This window comes from Hippoglossus stenolepis, chromosome 16, assembly GCF_022539355.2.
Source record: "Hippoglossus stenolepis isolate QCI-W04-F060 chromosome 16, HSTE1.2, whole genome shotgun sequence".
Taxonomy (NCBI): domain Eukaryota; kingdom Metazoa; phylum Chordata; class Actinopteri; order Pleuronectiformes; family Pleuronectidae; genus Hippoglossus; species Hippoglossus stenolepis.
This window is the reverse complement of record NC_061498.1, coordinates 20,904,729-20,926,951: the sequence shown is the minus strand read 5'-3', so window position 1 is coordinate 20,926,951 and position 22,223 is coordinate 20,904,729. Positions and strand designations below refer to the sequence as shown.

Genomic DNA, 22,223 nt, shown 5'->3' with positions numbered 1-22,223 from the left:
ATTTTGTAATGCTTACACACAAAACCCTACATTTGCCCTCAAATAGCCCCCTGCTTAGTTTCAAAACTGTACTGCATCAGATATTTTCTGCTTTGGACACATTTCTTGTGCTCATCTCCGTTTCCTGATTTTGATCTGCTCTTGGATTTTGCTCCCCATATAACAAAATACATAAATCAACCAAAACCAAAGATATTCACTCTTTGCATTCAGCAGTCCGCTGGCTTGCTCCAACTGCCCTTCACTTGTTCAAAGTTCACACAGAGCGGCTCCACCTCATCGTCAGGGTCTTCACAGTGATTCCTGACAGCCACTGAATATGAGCAGGGGAAAGAGGATCTGCATGAATATGAGAGCTAACTAGGAAATCACACAGTTATTTGCACAGTCAGGAACACAGATACAGAGATATTTAAGTGTGACTTGAAAATATAAAATAAATTACAACAGTCACATAATGTAAAGTGTGTCCTGTGAGCACAGACATTGAGGAGCTCCAGGCGGCACGCTGGGCGGTCTCTGCGGACCAGACAGATCACCACCGGGACCAGCAGGAGCAGCACCAGGCTCCCAGCAGCTACAGGGGACCAGCAGCAACAAAGACACTAGGAGAGAAACATTGACTGGGGATGTGTCTTTTCTGGTATATTTATTTTCCTATTAAAGATACAGTCCTGCAAGCTGTTTCTTTTATACCGTACATGCAGATAGATGACAACACATGCTAATGAGAAAACATTTTCATCAATTCTGACAACAGGTGCCTGGAAAAGAAAATTCACTGCAAATACTCCTAACATAATGGAAGTGTTTCTAGGGGCTAATTTAAAAGTAGATGAACAGTCCTGTTTTGCTATCTTTTTTTAGAATTTAAAATCCTATCTTTTTTTTGTTACCTCCCATAAGTAAGTGATGGTTAAATGTTTCCTCCGTATCTATTGAAAAACATCCTTTTTAGAAGGTAATATTGTTTTTTAGACAGTGTTCCTTAGTTGAATCAAGGCAGACAGAATTGAGTTTGACACTGTAATGTATAGTCTATTACAAATAATGTGTACTCATGAATGCCAACTAGCAAGCAGTTCCTGGTTGCAAAATGTAATAGTTGCATGCTAAAGTTAGAGATATTGTATGTTGCAGGAAGAATGTACATGTGTGACTATTTGGTAGATTGCAGAGCACTGGGGGAAATACAGTCCCTAACTTTCATAAGAAGTATCAACCTTGGACAACAAACTGCTCCTTAGATCTGGGAGGATCATAATAGGTGCAAGAGGGGTGTTACAGAGAATATTCATGAGGAACCAGTATAGCAACTAATGGTTATACTAAACATTTTCTTGCCAGGGAGAAGACTGTCTGCATGCAGTGACACTAAAACAAAATTGTAAAAGATATCAAGAAAGATTTAATTCAAAAGAGACAGAAGACAATTAGACTACAGATAAACCAAAAGGTATGGCAAAATGCTCAATATGTTCACAGTATTTAACCAAATGATAGTCATTTCTAAGTCATATAGGGAGGTAGGTGTGCTTGTAGCATTTTCAAGATACTCAAAAGCAAAGAGAATGAGTTGACAATAGAACCTGTTTTTCACTTAGATGTAAGAAAGTTTCAAAGGCTCAAGAGTGTTGGCTTTGGCAAGCTGTCAACAAGCTTTGGATGCATTTTATGGTAGCCCTTCCCCAAGGTTCAGAGAGCAGACTTCATGCTGTGAGCAATGTGATTGGAAAAGAAACTACACAGGGAATTAAGTTTCCAAGTGTGTTCCTGGGAGTGGTTCGATGGCATGGGTCCTGACTAGAACTGATGGATACCCATGAGGAGAACTACGGTGCTAAACAAGACAGCTTGAAATGGTTGTTTCTGAGGCCAGTATGACCCTGCTTCTCCCTTCTTCTGTCTTTGAGATTTGGTGTTGCTGCAGACAACTAGTCTTTGCGTATACAGTAATGAGCATCCCTGCTCTTAAAGGAGCTGGCAAGTCTGTGGAGGATGCATGAAAGAAAGAAAGTGTTTAAGATCCAGAACTCAAAGGGTAATTCACACTGCCTCTACCACAAAAAGGATTGACACTCCTCCTTGTGACTGTTGTCACATCTTGAGTTCTTGGGAGAAATGTTGATCAGGATGATAATAGGTAACCAAAATAGTCCAGGAAGGGAAAGAGGACGGCTGAACACAGAGACTCAAGTAAAGAGAGTGGTGTTGAAGGCAAAAGCTACGTTGAGAATTTCAATGCAATTTTCTATTTGCACACACACACACACACAGACACACACGCACACACACACACACACACACACACACACACACACACACACACACACACACACACACACACACACACACACACACACACACACACACACACACACACACACACACAGAGGATGCAAACAAAGACTTGCTTCCTCACCAAGTCAGAGAGCATGGGATAAATAAATTAAATGTCTTGTTGGTTGTGATCATGACACTTGCATTGAAATTTACCTGACTTTGAACTTTGAATTTTATGTTTATTGCATAATAAATAAATAAATAATACCACAATAATATTAATATTATTATTATTATTATTAATAATAACATACCAGTCGATATTACAAAGAATGACGTAGTGATCATTTTAGTATCCAATACATGGCTGTTTGGCAAAAGATTTGCCTGAAGAAGATCTAGCACTAAATGATGCAGTTAAATACATCACTGCACAGTGTTCAGGAGTCGGTTCAATAAAGTTTAGTAACCATGAATCATGGTTAGTAAAGATGATATCTTTTTTCATTTATTTGAATTAGTTAAATATGAAGAATAAAATGGAAAGTTAACTATTGATTAGTTGCAATGTTTGAGCAACATGGATGCGATGTGCAGTTGAAAATAATTACATATTAGACTGATTCTTTTAAATCCAAGAGGAAGACAAACCTGTCCAAAAAATCATAGAAAATAGATGCATCAATTGTTGTTTTATTTGAGTCAGAATGACATTTAACGACATGACGCTAATCGATGTGGTCACTCCAGAAAATGTCCTGAGGACAATGCGACCTCACACACACAGCTGTAGTTGCCCTGGTGTTCATACTCAGCTACGGGGAACTCAAAGGAGGCTGAGTGTGGTTGACTGTAGCTTGTCAGTGATGTTGGAGCCACAGAAGAAGAGAGAGAAAACACCTTCAGGAGTTGGGAGTGAAATCGAAAGAAAGTTGATGACAAAGCTGTGACCTCAGACCTCTGCAGCTTCAGGACTCCAGTGCAGTCCACATCAGCAGATATCAGGTCGATGGTGGGCTGCAGCAGTGGCACTAGTTACAAAAGGAACAACACAATGTCACAATTTATTTTTCTTAAATTTATAAATCAGTAATGCCAACGATGCATACAGGACATATATGTATAAATCTTTGCTTTTCTGAAAAGAACTGCAAACAGGAACACCGCGCAAAACTTTCCATCTGAGTTAAAGATGCAGTCAGTAGTAAGCCCCTCCCTGCTGCAGTACCGGCACAGGATAGTAACCACAGCAACCAGAAAAAAAACAGAGAGACTTTCATGAAGCTAAAACATAGCCCACTTCACTACAGTAATATGAGAGCTGCTGGCCGGGCTCAGAAGCCAACTTGTGGTAATGTTAAACCAACACTGTGACATTCTTAGCTGTCACTTGTGCAAGCACACTTTACACAGACGTCAGGACAAACATCGGCTCCACTTCACAACTTTCTGTACCAAAACAGCGCATGGACAAGCAGTGAGTGACACTGATCTTTTCGCACTGGGATTGCGGATTAGAAATGAGAGTTTGGGATTCTTCAAATTGCAGTAAAGCTGTAGGTGGAGCCAGAGTGAGTCAGATACGTTTTTTTTGCTAATATTATCTGCCTCATGCACTGTTATCAGATCATAGTTACAGATTTAACAAACATTAAAAAGTTTTCTTGTTGTGACTGTCTGTACCTTTCAAGGAAAATGTGCGGTTTTGAAAGAATAAAATATGATGTGGATTACTAGTGGTCTGATTTTGGCTAAAAACATTGGATCAGATATCAAAAACAACAAATTGATCTTTTGAATTGCTTGATAGACTAGAATGGCACTCAGTAGAGCGCAAACCTCTGCCACTGCCAAACAATACCATGATTGTTTAGTTCTTATAGAAGAAATATAAAAGAATAATCAAAAACTGGATGTCATGGGTACTTCCGGGGCCCCACCCATCCTGCAAGTTTTTGTTGGAAATGGTTGTAGTTTTTTTTGCTTACACGCAAAACCCTACATTCGCCCTTACATAGCCCCTGCTTGTGCTCAAACTGTGCTCCTGCACTCAGATATTTTCTTGCTTGGACAAATTTCTTATGCTCCAGCTCTCATTCTTCCCCTTGTACTCACGCTGCATCTGTGCATCCTTGAAACATCCTTCAGATTTTGATTGATTTTGTCTTCCCCATATAACAATGTTACATAACCAACCAAAAGCTAAGATATTCACTTTTGCATTCTTTTCAGTATATTTGTACTTGTACTCTATTTGTAAATATTTACTTTTGAACATTTATATTAAATTAAAAACTAGGATCAGTAGATTTAATTACCGTAACAGAGAGTCTGACAGAATCACTTAGGGGAGAGTTGATGCCTTGACTTACAATTTTTGTCTGATACTGACATTGCATAATCCCTCTTATCAAAGTTCACTTATTGATGCTGAAGGTAGCGTAGTCTGCACTTGATCATTGTCTGACTGAGCTGATGTTACTGCAGAATGAATGTTCCAAATTAATGTTGAGTTGTGATCAATAGGGATGATAACATCTCGATCCCAGGTGACCTACCACGGGATTCATGAAGATGCTGGGTTTGGGAGTCACTTGTAAAGAACAGTAGATAGTGAGTACCATTGATGAAATGAACAAATTCTTACATTTAACTAAAGATAATTTCAACCAAATTAAAAAGATCGAAACTACACTTTTACCAGTGAGATTGAGATGGTCACTGAAGAGGGACTTGAAGTATTGACCCAAAATCTGTGTTTGAAATTGGCACCAGACACCCTCGCTATCGAAAGTCACTTGAGCACATATTGAAGGTAGCAAAGGAAGAATTTATGTTGAATTTAATTTTGGGATTCGACTGAGTGTGTGTGTAAGAGAAACCTTCCACCTATAATGGTTAACTGAGATTAAACAGGTGATGCCGATGTCCTGACCCCAGGTTACTACACCAGGAGGATTCATGGAGATATGGGCTCTAGAAGGGCTGTTAAAATGGGTATTATTAATAACAGTAATAATAATAACAATAACAAAACAATCCAATGAAATGGGTGAAAAGAAATTTTTAATAACAAAAGTAGGTGTTAATACGTAGTGATTAATATATAAAGTAATTTAAGACTCTAAGTCCAGTAAAAAGGTATAAAACGTTTTTAAAGCAATTCACAAGAGGATGGTTAATGTAGATTCTACTAGAGAGTTGGATTTTGAGAGATCCTGAGAAAGTCCTTGTCCTCTAAGGCCCTTTGCTGTCGTCTTTTATGTCAGTAACGATATGAAGGTGGGGGCACCATGGTAGAAAGGTTCAATTATGAGTTTAACTTTTATTGCTGTGTTTTAATGCAGATACAGTGTATTTGTAACTTGTAAATACAAAAGTTTTTTGGCTGTATGCTTGAATATATAGATCACTAGGTCGGTGTTAAGAAATACTTACATAGCTATTCTTGTCTTTCTCACTGGTTCGCACTGAGTTTCAGAGTAAATTTTTGCTATTATTACTATACAACTACATTTTAAACACACTAAAAAGTAAACCTGGAGCCCGAAAGGACAAAGCAAAATGGATCAGCTCTCTGACTCTATCCATTCCTACTACTGGCATAGAGGTAATGATGACTGATCTACTGAGCTGGCCACATGACTTTCACAGTGCTGCCATACAAGCCAGTAACCAGTCAGATTTACCTTCAGCCTCAACGTACCCTTGTTCGGCCTGTATCGTTGATCACAAGGCCAAAACACTTGATGACGCTACGGTGCACAACTGAGGTTATAACCCTAACATCAGCTGGGGGCTGGCACAACTGCTACTATCTACTGGGTAGTTGTAACTTAATTTAGTAGAAGACTTTCAAACATACAAGTGATATTTACTAGAGGAACCTATATTCTAAATGATATGCAACACAACACTTGCTATTTTAACAACACAGTACTTTGCTGTAGCTGTTATTATTATTGTTATGATTATGTTTATTATACATATATATTATTATTATTATTATTATTATTATTATTATAACCCCGCTAAGGAGTTTAGGTTTTTCATCAATTGCTTTTGTTTGTTTAAGTGGTTAGCAGGATTACGGATAAATTTCCATGAAATAAAAGGATGGAGTAGATCCGGATCATTGGGTCGATCCCTGAAATTAATTTTTCACTTTCTTATGCATTACGGACATACTAGCCAATAGTGAATTCAGCCTGCCCGTGGCCCAACAACTCGGGGTTTGATGAATTGATATTGATATTCTCTTCACCTGGAGCAGATGACACCAGCATCCTCACTGTGTGAACAGTCATGTTCCCAAATGTATCGTGCTGACAGGCGGTCAAAGAAGTTTCATTTCCTAAACAGGCCACTTATCGAGCTAATAGATCCAACTCTCTGCCAAAGTAAGCACGCTGAGGTGCACTTCACTGCCGTACCACAGTTCAGCTGTCTGCAAACCACCCGCGCATCTCCAAGTCCCATCCGCCATCGCAGACTGCTCTCAGGTGTCGTTGTGATAGATTTCAACTCTTCCAGAGCACCAGTGGATCCAGAACCAACTAATCTGATCTGAAAAACCTATCAGCCGTGTAACAAACATCATATTTTAACAGAACATGCATGTAAAAGTACAGGAGTTATATGTATCATGTGATACAGGTGAATGATTGACCTGCAGCAGGTGAAGATGTGGTCAAGAGAAAGCGACTAGAAGAGAAAAGAGAGCACATGCAGATTTATATTTAGTATGATTTATTACCATATCTATTTATTTTATTTTTAAAATCCATATATGTATTTTTATACTTGCATGGTGGCTGGAGGCATAATGTTTCGTATTGTCCCAAGATCTAGTTCCATTATTGTAAAACTATATCTCAAGAAGGCCTTGAGGGAATTTCTTCACATTTTGTAAAACACGTTCAGCTGCACTCATGATGAAATGATTACATTTTGGAGGTCAGTCAAAGTCACGGCCTCACTAAACAAATGTTTTGCCTTGTGAATGTGATCAGGAACATCTCCAGTGAAACCTTCACGTGGTGCAAACTCGAACTGAGTAGATTTTATTGGTCAAATGTCACGTGACAAACTTATAATTACCAGTATTAACCAGTTAGCATTTTATTTTATTTCATACACTAGCACAGCTCATGTAGCTGCACTTTTATTCCATACAGCCTACTGATGTTGCAATTTATCCTAACTACATATATATCATTTATACATGAATACATTTCTTCCTTCCTTCCTCACGCTATATTTTTCTCTGTAAATAGGCTAAAAGCATCCTGCACGTTGTACTGTATGGTTGCTGTAAGTGACAAATAAGATTCAAATTCAAATAAAATGCAGTGAGGGTCATAATATAATGTGTTACCCTCCTTTTATTTTGGCATGTCTGTATCTTGGAGAAGTTACACGAGAGTTTTACATTTGGATTAGACATATGAATTTTATATTAAATAATAAATAATATAAAAATCTGAACAATCTTGTACAAAGAAGATTCTTCCTACAGGGGTACATGTTTGACTGGAAGTTACTTCAAGACAACACATTTATTTGGCCACATATTTAAGTATTGTACATAAGGCTGTTGACAGAGAGATCCTCTGCATCTGGGAGGAGTTGGGAGGTATAGTGTCTTTCTTTAACCTTTCCAGACTAAATGAATGAGTATATCAAGAGTAGTCCTGCTCTTTTTTATAAAGGCGGGTTTGAAAGTTAGAAACCTACAAATAGAATCCGAGCGTTACGTCCAAAGCCACACATCATTCTTAAATTAGTTTGAGGATTTGCAGATAATAATGGGAACTTTACTGATGCTATCAGACTTCTTTGAAAAGTTAGCTCTGTTCTGCTTTTGAATGATTTTTTGGGGAAGTTCAGCAAGCCCAGCAAGCATTGAAATAATTTTAAATTGTATGGAAGCCTTGTAGCTTGAGATAACACGTCACCATCAAATGGCCATCTGGCCCTTGCATGTGAGAACAGAAGGTGTAGTAACTCACAGTACCATACAGTTGGTGGGATTTAATAAATAGACTATATAGAAACGAAGATAATATATAGTAGAAATAATTAATAAACTGACTTGTCGGGAGGGGGTTTTATATTCCTCAACACTAGAGAGCAATTTAAGCATGTAACAAAATCTCACAAGCATACACAGCAACACAGCCGTGTGCACCAACATAGCTAGAATTTATAGGGGCTACTATTATCAACAGCCTGATAAGGAGTTAGTAACTGTATTAAAGTGAGTATCAGCAGCAGGGTCTTAGTTTAGCTTAACATGTTGATAAAGAGATGAAGCAAGGTCATCTTCAAAACTTTTCTGAAACGGAACGCTCAGCTCATCTAAGGATGACATGTTCATGTATTACTGTAATGGGTTACCCGCCTTGAGTTGAGCAACAACCATTACACAAGTTATATATTTCCACAAAGCTGTGACCATGTATAATATAAATGTAGGGGTGGATAAACATGATTCAGTACTTTGTTACTTGCTAACTTCTCAGTTTAGTGAAAATGAGCTCATGAATATTAGTGAGCTTGTGAGGGAGTAAGTGAAAACTTAACAGGGTCCACAAACGCGCGGCATTTATAAACAGGTCGCCAGAGACACAACGATGAATGCTCGAGCAATGCTGTTCTTTTCACTGTTAGTTAACTATATCAGCTTCAAAGAGGAAATTATGTCTGTGCTGTTGTAACATCTTATCAACAAGAACCTCTCGCGGTTGTAAATCCAGAAGTCGTGGAAGACATAAATGCCGACAGAGGACTTCAGGTTCACTTAAATCTCCAGTTAAAACAATGGCCTGTTATATAAGAATTCAAATATTACTAAATTCAATTGTGTCCCTTGGCTTAAGCTAAAGAAAACTTTGCACTCAACCCTCTGTAAATATATTTTTAAAAGCATTTCACTACTGTCGTACTGTGTATGGTTGCTGTAAGACAAATAAGATTCAATTAAATAAAATGCAGTGAGGGTCATAATATAATGTGTTACTCCTCTCCTCTTTTTTATTTTTTTGAAGATACTTGTATCTTTGAGGCGAGACGAGGGTACATGATTTAAACAAACTCATGGACATCTATCCTCATGCTTATTACAGTGTTGGGACCTGGTTTTTGGGAGACCAAAGTTTTGTTTATATGTGCAGCCAAGCCTGAAGCCGATGTCCCCAGGATCAGTCCCCAGGGCCATCAAAAAGCCTGAAGCCGCATGTCCCTCCAGGACTCAGTCTCCCACAGGCCATCAACATCACACAGAGGTGAAAACCCCCAGGACACAGGTTTCAACTCCTATTGGTCACTCTGGACTCCCATGACTGTGAGGTCACTGGGCCAATATAAGGCCTGTTCTCCCCTCTTCTGTCTCTTTCTGTCCTTCCTACAATCCTTCCACAGGAGGGAAGGCTGGTTTGAGCCTCTTCTCCAGCTCACATCTTCTCTTCCCCATCCAACTTTCTAGAGGAGCATAAAGTGGTGTGCAGCTTCCAGCCCATCCTCACCAAGGAAACCTCCGCCCTCCAAGCTCTACCAACCCTTCACAGCGACTGATGTCCTGCTGGAAAACTTCACAGCAACTGAGCCGCAGAACTAACAGAATCACTAAGGCAGGAGCCACACGGCCAGAGCTGACGACTTCAGAACTGCGAACTGCACAGCAACTCTTTTTCCCTTCCACGGACGGTGTTAGGATTTTAATAATATAATTCAGAGCCACTATAGCCCCGAAAAGGATCGATTTACACGCACCATGTTTGTGTTCTTAACAGAAAGAATTAATGTTTTGTTATGTGTTAGACTGTAATCCGTGGTATACAATACACTGTACTTAAACTTGTGCTCATACATAAACCTTTATATATATTACAGTATTCCTTAGCTTTATTCAACATCACACATATGAATGCACTGTGCTCATTGGGACACTGTGACCTATGCCTTAGAAAGAAATCAAGAAGCTGCCCCAGCTTCTGAAGGCCAGATAGAGTTAAGCGTTGTCTTGTCTGATGAATACGCATGCTTACACACACAGAACATACAGATCGCATAAAGCAGAAACACAATGTTTCACTCCAATGAACAACAACACCGTATCTGCAAACTACTAAAGACTCACAAAGCTTCAGCCGGATAAAGGTTTGTTTAATATACAAACTTAACACTGTCAGAATGTGAAGATTTGCCCAGCTACTATCAAAGGAGATGAACCTGGGAGCAGCTCCTCATCATTGGTGGATTCCAATTCCCAAGATGCTGGGACCACGCCTTCAACCTACTATTATAAATATTGCACCTGTCGTCCGTTCAAGCGACACTTGACTACCCCGAGCTACTGACTAAAGCCGGCAGGCTATAGCATTGAGTGCCCATAGCTATGCTGTACCTTTCACGTTTCAACAAATACTTTTGAACCAAAAACCAAGACCGACTCTTCTCATACCTAAGGATCAAAGAACACGACAAAATTGTATAGACTCTAACTGGGTTTAATAATTATACTAGGCTAAGCAAGACTGTTTTATTCGATTCTGGTGTGATGTTTATAAGTTTGATTTGTGGTGTTGTGATATTTTGGGTACAAGTTATTGAGAAAGTAATGTTAGTCTGTTCTGCTCTTTCACAGTCTTTCGTTGTATCCAATCTAGTAACTTTGTCTAATTTGGCACACACACATGCATATCCCTTCACCTAATTAGCTCTGACCCCTGCTACATGTCGTAAAGACAATAGGGGTGGAGGGTGTTATCTCTGGCAAGTAGCAGCCATTTTGGGAGCACATAGGGGAAAAGGGGTGTTATCTTCACAGCCGCCATCTTGAAAGCACGCTGACTCACACAGACACACACACATGTATACTACATACCTATCTTTGTTTAGCAATTAGTAATTTTTATTGTTAATAATTTTTTTCTTCCATTATTTACAAACATAAATGATGCTTCCGCTGAGGTAGAGGTTAGTTGGAAAAAATTCATAATTATGCAACATTCATTTTTTTTCTCTTCCATTTTGGCTAACATAACGGTGCCCCGCGAGGGAGAGCAGTTGGAAAAATCAGCAATTATGCAATATTAATTTGTCTTTATTTTTGAAACACAGAAATAAGTGGAATTTAATTTTCTAGTCAAGCCAAAGGTTTGAATTGTGTCCACTAGTCTACCATCGGAGTAGACATTCAACCGATGCATAAACAAGGTGGTCAGGTGGAAATTTAATTTATTCATAAATTAAATAAGCTTGAGCAATAATTAATTATTCATAACTACCACTTTAAGTCCTCAGTAGAGTGTTTCCAAATTTCCTGTAACTGTTAAGTGCTTGAATTAAGACATAGCGTGCCACCGGCCCTATGTAACAGAGCTGTACCTGGCTGTTACTGCCTAGCATATCAGCCCAAGTTGGATAAGAGAACCTGAGAAAGAGCCAAGAGCGCAAGCCCCAGCCCTAGACTTATGGAACCCTAACTGTTACCGTGGCTCTGCATATCAGTTAGTGATTAAAAGTTTGTGAATCTAGTTTTAACTCACCATAGTTTTGGTTAGGCTTATGTAATGATCAAATCCACACTACAAGGTGTCAGTTATGTAACACCAAAGCCAACCACACTGCTTTTTGATTTATAAACTTGTAAATCTAATCTCAATTTCAGACCTAACAATGGGAGAACCCTGCGTAGAACAGTTTGTTTCTTCCCCAGCACAGAGCCTGACCCTGGCTATCCTGAATTCATCAGTGTTGAACTTCAGTGAGTGTAATAAAGAAATAGATTCTCTACTTAATCTATTATGTGACACAAACAGCATCAAAGGGTCCATTGTTGAGATGCATGATTCTAAATTTAGCAGTAACCAACTTTGCCTGTCAGAGCAAAGCAGCTTTATCTTCAAAGTGGCTAGCAGCCATTTTGGGAGCACATAGGGGAAAAGGGTGTTATCTCTTTGGCCAGCCGCCATCTTCTGAAAGCACGCTGACCTTTCACACAGACACACACACATGCATACCACATACCTATCTTTGTTTAGTAAGTACACTGTTGGTAATTTGTGTTTTTATACTTTATTATATTCATAATAAATGTTTTTCTTTCACAAATGTTTTTTCATTCAGTGTTGTATAAGTATTCTTACAACTCTACACTGCTTAAGAACTCCATATCCTTCAACTTAGCTAGCTATCTATATGGTAATTCTTGGTTATAGTTATAAATTTTAATTGTTAATCAGAGTTCCAAATTTGTAGTTGTGAACCTTATGAGACTTAATCAATAAATTGGGCTATCTTTTTCCTTCCTTTGGAGTGGTGGTGCTCCCAGGCACTTAACTCAATTAAAGTTATTATTTAATATGAATAATAAAATATTAATATTTAATATTTTATTTTGATAACCAAATTTATTAAATGCCGAAAGGCACACCATTTTATGGTATCACGCTTAATGCATTAAGGCACAAATAACAGATCTGTATAGAGGGATTTTGACCAGTCAATGTGTACATGATGTTTATTCAGATATGATTCTGAGAAGGTATGTTTCGTTAAACAGTTTCAGTTTGAGACAGTTTTGATTCAGTATAACGAGTGGTAGAATATCATTGTGAAACAGTTTTATTCCTGGAGTGAATTATCTCTGCATATCCAATATAATGCATTTCCAATTTATGTATTTATATTGGATCACGCCTATAGGAAAACAAAAGTATCTTTAGACATTTAACACAGAACACACTCATGGTCCAACTTTCATTTCTAGCTTCATTTTCAGTCCAAAAACATTTGCCTGTCAGACCTAAGGTTTACATTTGGATTACATACATGAATTTTATAATAAATAATAAATAATTTAAAAATTTGGAACAATCCTAGAAAAACTGCAACATTATCTTTTTTCATATTAAGACTTAGCATCATCACCAGACAGAGAGTCTAAGAAGGAGTTTCAACATCCTTACATTATCGCAGATGAAGTGTCTGAGCTCATAAACACAGAGAGGATGCAGAGCAGAGTGACTCAGCAGCGTAAGCTTTCTCACTTTAACCTGGGCAAGACTTCTCACAACCCAACCTACTTGATATTGATGGTATGTTGCTTAGTACCAACAAGATGTCTTTGCTTTCTTGGCAGCTGTGGAGTTGATTGCTTTATAACTAACAACTTTTGTGTCTGACATTTAGACATGTGATTGGCCAGTTTCCGTTTGCTTGACACTCTCTGGCATGTTTCTTATGTGAACACTGTTGTCATGTTTATTTGTCAATGATCCTTCTGATGAATTTGGTTGAGGAAGACATTAATCGATTCAATTTGGGGTCCGATCTGAAGGAATTGGTAGTGAATTTGAGTTTATTTGTCTGAAGTCTGGTGGATGTTGTTTGAAAATGGGTTTTGCAAATGTCTTTGCAGACTGAGATGAGGCAGGTGCATGGTATTACTATAACAGGTTCTGCCTTTGTTGGCTAACACAAGATATATGTTATATTTTATAAACAGACTATGTATAATGTGGTTGTGGGAAAAAGCCAACTAGTGACTTATTACTGCAACTTCAGTTTAAGAAATGAGGCTATAATATTATGTTTTATGAGAGTGAAGGTAACTTAACAAAGGTCCCACTAGGCTGGCACTGGGTAACAGGTCAGCCAGAGACAATGAACGCATGCTCTAGGCACGCTGTTCTTTTTTCTACCGTTAGTTAACTATATCAGCTTCAAAGAGGAAATTATGTCTGTGTTGTTGTAACATCTTATCAACAAGGTTTTAACCAGAAGTCGCAGACCTAAATGCTGGGACGGAGGACTTCAGGTTACACTTTCAAAATCTCCAGCTAAAACAAATGGCTCGTTGTAAGAATTCAAAATATTATTAAATTCCAATTGTGTCCCTTTGCTTAAGCTAAAGAAAGACGTTGCACTTAAACTGTCCACAGTGTGGTCTGTAGCTATAGATTCTGGAGAACAACCACAAAGGAAAGAACATTTTTCAGAGCCTCTGCTGACTTCCTTGCTTTAGTGTCATTTACCCTTAACTTTTCAGGGTAAATTCATTTATTTCTTGATGAATCTTTTCCTTCTGCTCTTTCTTCCCCTGACCTTGACTTATAAGTGCAAATCTCACATTAAATCAGTGACTTGTGTTTTGAGATATCATGTTCACAAGGTGATTTGTGAGGCCAGTGACCTTGTTGAGAGGAAGATTACAGTGATACGTGTTTAGATAAGACTCTCCCATGTCTTTTCAACATTGTGACTTGTGTAAGATAAAGTCAATATTATAATAGACAGCACATTTCACAGTGAACAATTAAGAGCAGACATAGTACAGGACATAAGAAGAAAATCACCTTTATTTAACTCCTGGTATTTATACTTCTTGAGTGAGTTTTACTCACCATGTTGAGGAGGACAATGTTGGAGTTGGAGTAACAGTTGACAGTGGCACTGTGTCAGCTAAAGGCCGCTGCACACTAAGGGAAAGTCGGGCTGATTCCAGACCCGGTTTTGACTCCTTCCAACAATCTCTGGGATGCTCCTTAACTGGAGGTCGGTCAGTACCGATTGTCTGCCCAAACATCCCAAGCGTGAGGGGTTTATAAAATAATCTTAATATATTGTGAGTTTCTGTAAGGTTTAAGTTTCTGGAATCGCCACTGTGTAATTGTTTCCTACAAACAGTGAGTGTATGGTTCATGTTCTGGCCAAAGATTGAACATCGGTTAAATTCATGTCTGTTGTCTCATGTTTTGAAATTATTAAGAGTTGAAACCTCTGTAGAGTAGCTCAACTCCTATAACAGTGGTGAAAGTGTTCATCAAGAGGCAAACATTGTATTAATTCAATTTTACACCCCTATGTTTCAGTTTGATGAAGTCATTTCTGATTACTGAATATTGATCTGAAAACAAACTCCCAAACAAACTTGAAGTACACTGACAGTGAAGTTACAAGAACATAGAGAAACATTTGCCTGAAGGCAGAAATTCTGCAATTTTTCCTTTAGATTTCTTTGAAAGGTAATTCAGTCAAGGTTTAATATTATTTGTGCCTGATGTGGTTCTGTGAGGAGGAAAGAAAGAAATACACCTGACGGCAAGATGGAGGTGACAGTGATGGAGGAAGACGTCTTCATTGCTGAACTGGGGAAAAACCGAATATACAAAATGTACATTTAGGAAAATAACTTCCATCTCAGTTCAACAACTACTTTCACAGCCTTTTTTATATACAGCTATATTATCACATAATGATTCTACATATACGAGGAGATCCACTAATAATAAACACATGTAAGGGTAAAATTACCCAAAAAGAATGGACAGAGACCATAGACATAGGCAGAGGCTACAAGGAAACAACTGTAAATAAATACTGGGTGGACTAGCTGATTGCTCAGGTAAACTTTACGCTGACGACAGCAGAACTACAGGTTGTGTATCACTGGGGTCCTGGGTTTTAGTGCTTATTGTGTAGAGCTTAGGTTTTCTAAGTCTGAGATCAGTTTCTCACTCTAATTTATTATTTTGTTTATAGGTTTTACCGATTTTGTTATTTGAACTGACATACACCCACAACTGAGCAAAGCAGCTATTTGATATAACTTCAGACAAATATATATAAAAAGGTACGTCTTGAGGGATTTATTTTTCTGACTGGGAAAGTCGGGACACAGTAAAACATCTTAAAACTACTGCATCTCTGAAGTGAAAGCTAGGTTGATAATTTGTTTCGAAACCCTTCACTGACACTGAAAACTTCTCATACAGACAGCCATTAGAAAAGTCTGTGGTTTTGCAGGAATCTAACAAAACGACCAATCATTTAATTTGGTCCGAATGAATGAACTAAAACCCTTTGTGGATTCATGTGTTCAGCCATGGAGAAGCAGAAATAGGCGTGCATATTTTAGCAGCCAGAAAAGTCAGCTTCTAGCAGGTGTCAGTGCATGTTCATATGGACTGTTGACTGAGAGGTGGCTGGAATGCATTGGTTGTATTTTTCAAAGTGCAGCCTACCTGTTAGCTTTTTCTCCAGGATTACCAACCCTTGCTTTAACTACACATCACACACATTGCCGCTGTTCTCCATGATCTCCTGGATATCTCATGTCATTTTTCAACTCTATGCACTGTTACATTTTGAAACTAAACTAAACAATCTCATCCAAACCAACATTTTAGCTTCTGATTGAAACAATCTCCCATCCATACTAACACATCTTTAAAGTATTTTAGACAAAATCACTAACCTGGGGCTCACTACATAAAGCGAGTTCAACACACCCAGATATCTCTCCAGACATTCAACTTAACTTAATCCTGACAAATGCAGTCAGGAATGAAGTAGCCGCTTAAACTGTATATTGGATATCAGTATACAAATGCACAGTGTGGTTTGTAAACAAGTCAGAATTAAATCATAATAAGAACACCAAAGGACAATAGATTAGACTTGAAGAAAGATATTGCTATTAATGTGTAAAGGCATACAGTGTATTGCTGATCTTCTCTGCATCATCCACAGTGAACAGGTGAGAAGTAAAGAAACGTCGATCAACGCAGACAGGTCTGAAACATTGAGCAGATTGCTCCTACGAGTCAGGTTATTATGTTCAGCAACAGCAGCTGATAAAAGGCTCATTATTCCTTTGATGAAAATCTATATCTTTGCTTTAGTCTCTACACCCATGCCTTTCAGAAATCCTCAAACAATCTGCCACATCAAGTCCTTCCACGGGTTCCTCTAAGAACGGTAATGTCATGTTTGGGAAAGGAATTTATTGTCAGTGGGAGTGAGCTTATAAAGCTTGATCTTCAACTTGAACATAACCTGGGTTCTGAAGCAGGTTAGCCATTCAGCACAAGTTACCTGGTGATTTACCTCGATAATAAGAACTAGATTTGTAGGATTCAGCAACTGAATAGAACCTAGTTACCCTCATAATCGTGAAACCTGTTTCATAGTACAGGGCCCTGGTATGTCCATGCCTGTGTAAACAGGAAGCAGACTGTCAACTCTGGAAAATACCAAGAATCAGGAACAAATGGCAAAAGGTTTAATGAGGAGATGTCTCTGCTGCAATTACAATGTAAGTGGATAATTTACTATGAGAGGGTTAGAATCGTTTGCAATTTGTCATACCGTGTTAACTGCTGGTAGTTGAATGGTAACTAATAAAACCCTATATCAGAAGCCAATGAGGGTGACTTTGTCATTATTTGCTAAAGTCAAAATGTAACTCCAGTTTTCAAACTGAATGTTTCGTAAAAGTCTCAGCAAAAAGATGTGTTTAAACTCAAATGTATCAGTGTGGACGTAGCCTGCACCGACATGAAGGACAAGTCACATATATGACTGCTTAAAGAAGATTTTGTCTACAGTAGATACAAACCTTCCTTTGAGAAGCGGTTTAAAAGACTTGAAGAACTGAAGTTGTTGACATCATTTTGTGAGGATTTGTTTTTGTTCATTTGAATTGGTTGCTGCTGAATCTGACTGCCTGTAACATCATCAGCCCAAATGATGTGCCTGAGCAATACACTCCAATGCTGGTATTAACCACCGGCAACACCTGCCTGCTCCGGATGATGCTTTTAAGATAAAACCACAAGGTTGAGAAAAACTGCCACCATGCCTCTGTTATGGACATGTGTGTGTGCGTGTGTGTGTATAAGATATATCATCAGTCTGCCCATACAGTATATACACAACTCTTCATTAAGGTTCACACAGTCTGGAAAAATACTTTAACATTTCAGGTATTATAAAATGATTAAAAAAAAAACTTAAATCACATTTTTTGCACTGGTATGTATGAATGGATGTCTGACATCAAATCAGTCCTCACATCACAGTTTTCCTGCTGTCCTTCATCACTTTGCTTCTCTCCCATTTCAAGTTTATAGGTTCAGGAAGTCCATACTCATTTTCCTCCATATTATCTGTTATCAGGTGCAATTTGTTTCTGCTTTCATTCCCTGTGTAAAAAGTTATGTGCACTGCTCCCCACTCCCCACTGCAGGAGCAGAGGTGCTGAGTGCAGAACTTCAGCTTGGAGGGTGAGGGGACTCATGGGGAGCAGGGTGCAGGGCTGGGCTGGGAGAGGGGACTGATTTGGGTGACGGACTTGGATGGCAGCTCCTGAGGTCTGTTTCATCCTCCTGTCGGTTCTCTGCTCTACCCCTTTCCTCTACCTTTTCTCCCCGACTCGTGCCCTCCACACCTCAGAGTTCTCCAGCATCTCCTGATGAGAGGAGGCATGGAGCCAGGATCTCCATTTTCAGAGTGATCACTCTGGCCAGCCCCTAAAAGGAGAAAATGACATCAGATATCAGAGCAAGTCCCATGAAGGAGCTCTTCACTGACTGAAAATGTAATTATTATTCTGCAATTTCTTTTCATTATCAAATATGTAAATCTTATTGTCAAAACATCCATTCTTCTTATCGTTTCATGCATCCTATGTAATAGTTACAGTGCGAATACATTCACAGGAAATGAAAGCATACCTTTAGAAAATGATTACACCATACATTCAAAAAAATGTATAATAATAATAACAGAATTACACTGGTGAACAAAGGGTTCTGCTTGCTGTTTTTAGATGATTGTTAGTTCACCATAATCTAATCAAGCACTTTCTACAGAGAAGTTTCACATTAAAACCTTAATGGTAAACTTCCCAAGGCCACTGAAGACAACGCATCAGTGATAAGACATTGAAAAAGTGAAAATGATGAAATTATTTGTGAATTGAAAAGTCTTGTTTTTTTGGTTCAAATGAAAACTCAGCCTTCTAATGACCGTCATTGTATTAAATGTAATAATGTTGTGGAATTTACATCATAATGACTTGATTCATGATCATGGGGGAGAGTGCAGGGCTGGCAAAACATTAAAAATTGTAAAATCATAAAAACAGAAAGGCTACCTTAATAAACACAATAGCAAAAGGACTTTTAACTGACTTTAATGTAAACATGTTAAACATAAAAGACCTGTTATAGAATTTGACAATCTTCTGCACTGTCACATGCATCAGCATCTGTGTGTACCCCACCTCTTCACACTGATGTCTGAGGTCAGTTATCTTCATCAGTATTTTGGGGAACATACAGGGTTTATCAGGCCTCCTCCTCCTCACATAGATCTGCACACACAAAAAGACGTGGAGGAATGTATTTACATGACACTTTTGCTTTTTGTGTGCCCTCATAATGTTTCCTCTAATTTCAGCAACCACAGATGATGATGATGATGATGATGATGATGATGATGATGATGATGATGATGATGACTGTTTTGAATTCTTTTGTTCTATTTGTGTTTTAAATCAGAATCCATTTTTTTTACTCTTGTTTAATTTCTTTACTAAGACTCCTCTTACAGTTGCCACATTACTGCTAAATACATTTATTATAGAATAAATATTACATGAAAATGGATTTATATATTATATATGTGAGTAGCATTTTATAATTCTACATTTCTGATAAACAATGTGAATAACTGTTGCCATTTCTTAACACATAAAACTGTAGATCATCTAAATTTTCATTGACAACAAATCCCACGATAAAGACCAATAATAATCATAATAATAAATAATAAGAAATCACAGGTTGATACATACTGAAATTCATTGGTTCACAAACTATTAAAAACACATCAGTGAACCACATTGTTTCCACACACTGGGTGATATGTTCCATTATCATCATGACCACCCACAGCTGTAGTTTACTTTGACTCCCTGCATACACTGTCCTGCTGTCAGAAATACTGTGGCCGCGGATTAATCCACTCGAGAAGGTAGTCCCAACAAACGGCTATTTCCCAGGTAACCCTTCTTTCGTTAAAAAATGACAAACTGAGTCTATAAATAGTATTAATAGACAGGAAATAATGTGCTGGGCTGAGTTATTCTTAGTTTCTATCCTTTTGTGGATTTTAGAAGAAATATTAATTATAACAACCAAAGACTTCAGTTAACTACTTATAATAACATCTTTTTCTGTGTATGTACATATTATACAGAAACATATTTAAGATGGGCAATAATGTAATAAACCGAAAGTAACATTGTTGTATAATGATAATAATCAGATGTCAAACTCTTCAAGGCTTCTAACAAAGGCTCCCAAGAACGCCCACCTTTTCTGCAATTCCTCCAGATCCTGACACGATCTGTATGTACAACCTAAAATGTAAATCATAAACATACACGCACACACACTCAGAAATAATGTCAAGCAGCTTTGCATTTTCCATGATTTTCTTTTTTTTATTAATTATTATATTTCATATTCCTGAGGAGTGAAGTATTCCACAGAGAGGCAGATGGCGCTGAGCAATCCTGTCTCTGCGTCGTCTACATTCCAGTGCAGCAGCTGGTTGGGGCGTATGCTGAGAATACAAAGTCTGTGAGAGGTCCGAATCCAGCGCCAGCATCTGGGTACGGTTCAGAGTCAAAACTGGTCAGAGAAAGCCATCGTGTCCTGGTCTGGGGTGTAGCGGTGCAGATCCTCAGAATCTAGGAAAAGGGGATGACATGGGGGAAAGAAAAACTAAAATACATTTCATACATAACTCTGCTGTGCCACAACTGCACATTTTCCCAAGTGTGGAAATGATCTCTGTCTTTTTTAAAGCTGTTATGCACTCTGATTGAAAAACAGCATTAAACTCACCAGTATGTCGAGGCAGGCGGCTTGAGCAGGGTGATCTGATCAGCGATGGTGAGCGTGAAGCCCGGCAGCTGCTTGGGCAACCCACTGTCTTAATGATGCATTGGTGGACAGTTCACTGAATCCTTGTCCCAAAGACTGACATCCAGCGAAACACGTGCTCTGCGCTGTTGGCCTGTAGATAAGGGTCAGGTGGGACGGATAGAAGGCAGAAAATGTCTTTTATAGTTTAGTCTGTACAATCAATTTGTCTTTAGTTGTTCTGGAGTTTTTGATTCAATGATTGAGGTAATTCAGGTTGATAAAATGCTAAAGTGTCTGTTTGATTACCGTGGTGTATTTTCCCAGCTGACAGAGGGAGGGAAAGGTTTCCTGAGGCCTGAAGCACTCGGGCTCAATCATCTGCTCTGTGTCTGCTGACAGAACGAGATCTCCGCTTCCCCTGCTCCTTCTCCTCCTTCTTTTCGTTCTGTCATTTCGCACTACTGATGTTGGGGGTAATGATAGGAAGACGTATCTTATCAATTTGGGCAGGAATTCGATTCAAGGACAAGAAGGTTGCTCACAAGTCTTTAAATCATCATTAAAAAGGTTTAATTGTCATGGGAAGCACGACACACTTTGAGAGAACGGTTTCATAATCAGGCCTGCAAACTCACATGGAATGAAAAGGGTTTCTAACAAAGGGTGGCCAAGCATTTGCTACCACAGCCAGCTATATTATGGAATTTTCTCTCATTAATAGACAGACTAAGTCCTTAGCTTCTTTTGGCTCTTTATTTACATCTCTGGATGCTAATAGTTTCAGGTCTTGTATAGACATTTATAGTTTATTTTTAGCCCACCTAATAATTCTGTCAACTCTTTTCTAGATGTAGTCATTCTGTTTTGCAAAGGAAACTTTACTTGGCACACATCACAGAGACCAGACAGTCTCTGGATCTTCATTGTATAAACAAAAACACTGAGTGTAAGTCTATGAGATTTTTTCTGCACCATGGTTCTCCTTTCCTACCTCTTACGGATTCCCCTTCACATCTTGTGAGTCAATTGTCTTTTCCTAACTACCATTCCTTGACCTCAATGGAAAGTATCAGGAGGTTTAAGGAATAGGTGGTTAGGAAAGGAGATTATTTGACTTTCCAACGCACTCCTGGTTTTTGCAAATTAATGCTGGCAGGTTGAGGGGAATGTCTTACCTGTCAATATCCACTAGGAGGAGACAAATATCAAAACATA

General features: G+C 38.5%; 1 pseudogene; it reads right to left on the bottom strand.

Moving 5' to 3' along the window:
* Positions 1-18,521: 18,521 nt before the first annotated feature.
* On the bottom strand, positions 18,522-21,386 carry LOC124854965 (annotated as a pseudogene).
* Positions 21,387-22,223: the final 837 nt, after the last annotated feature.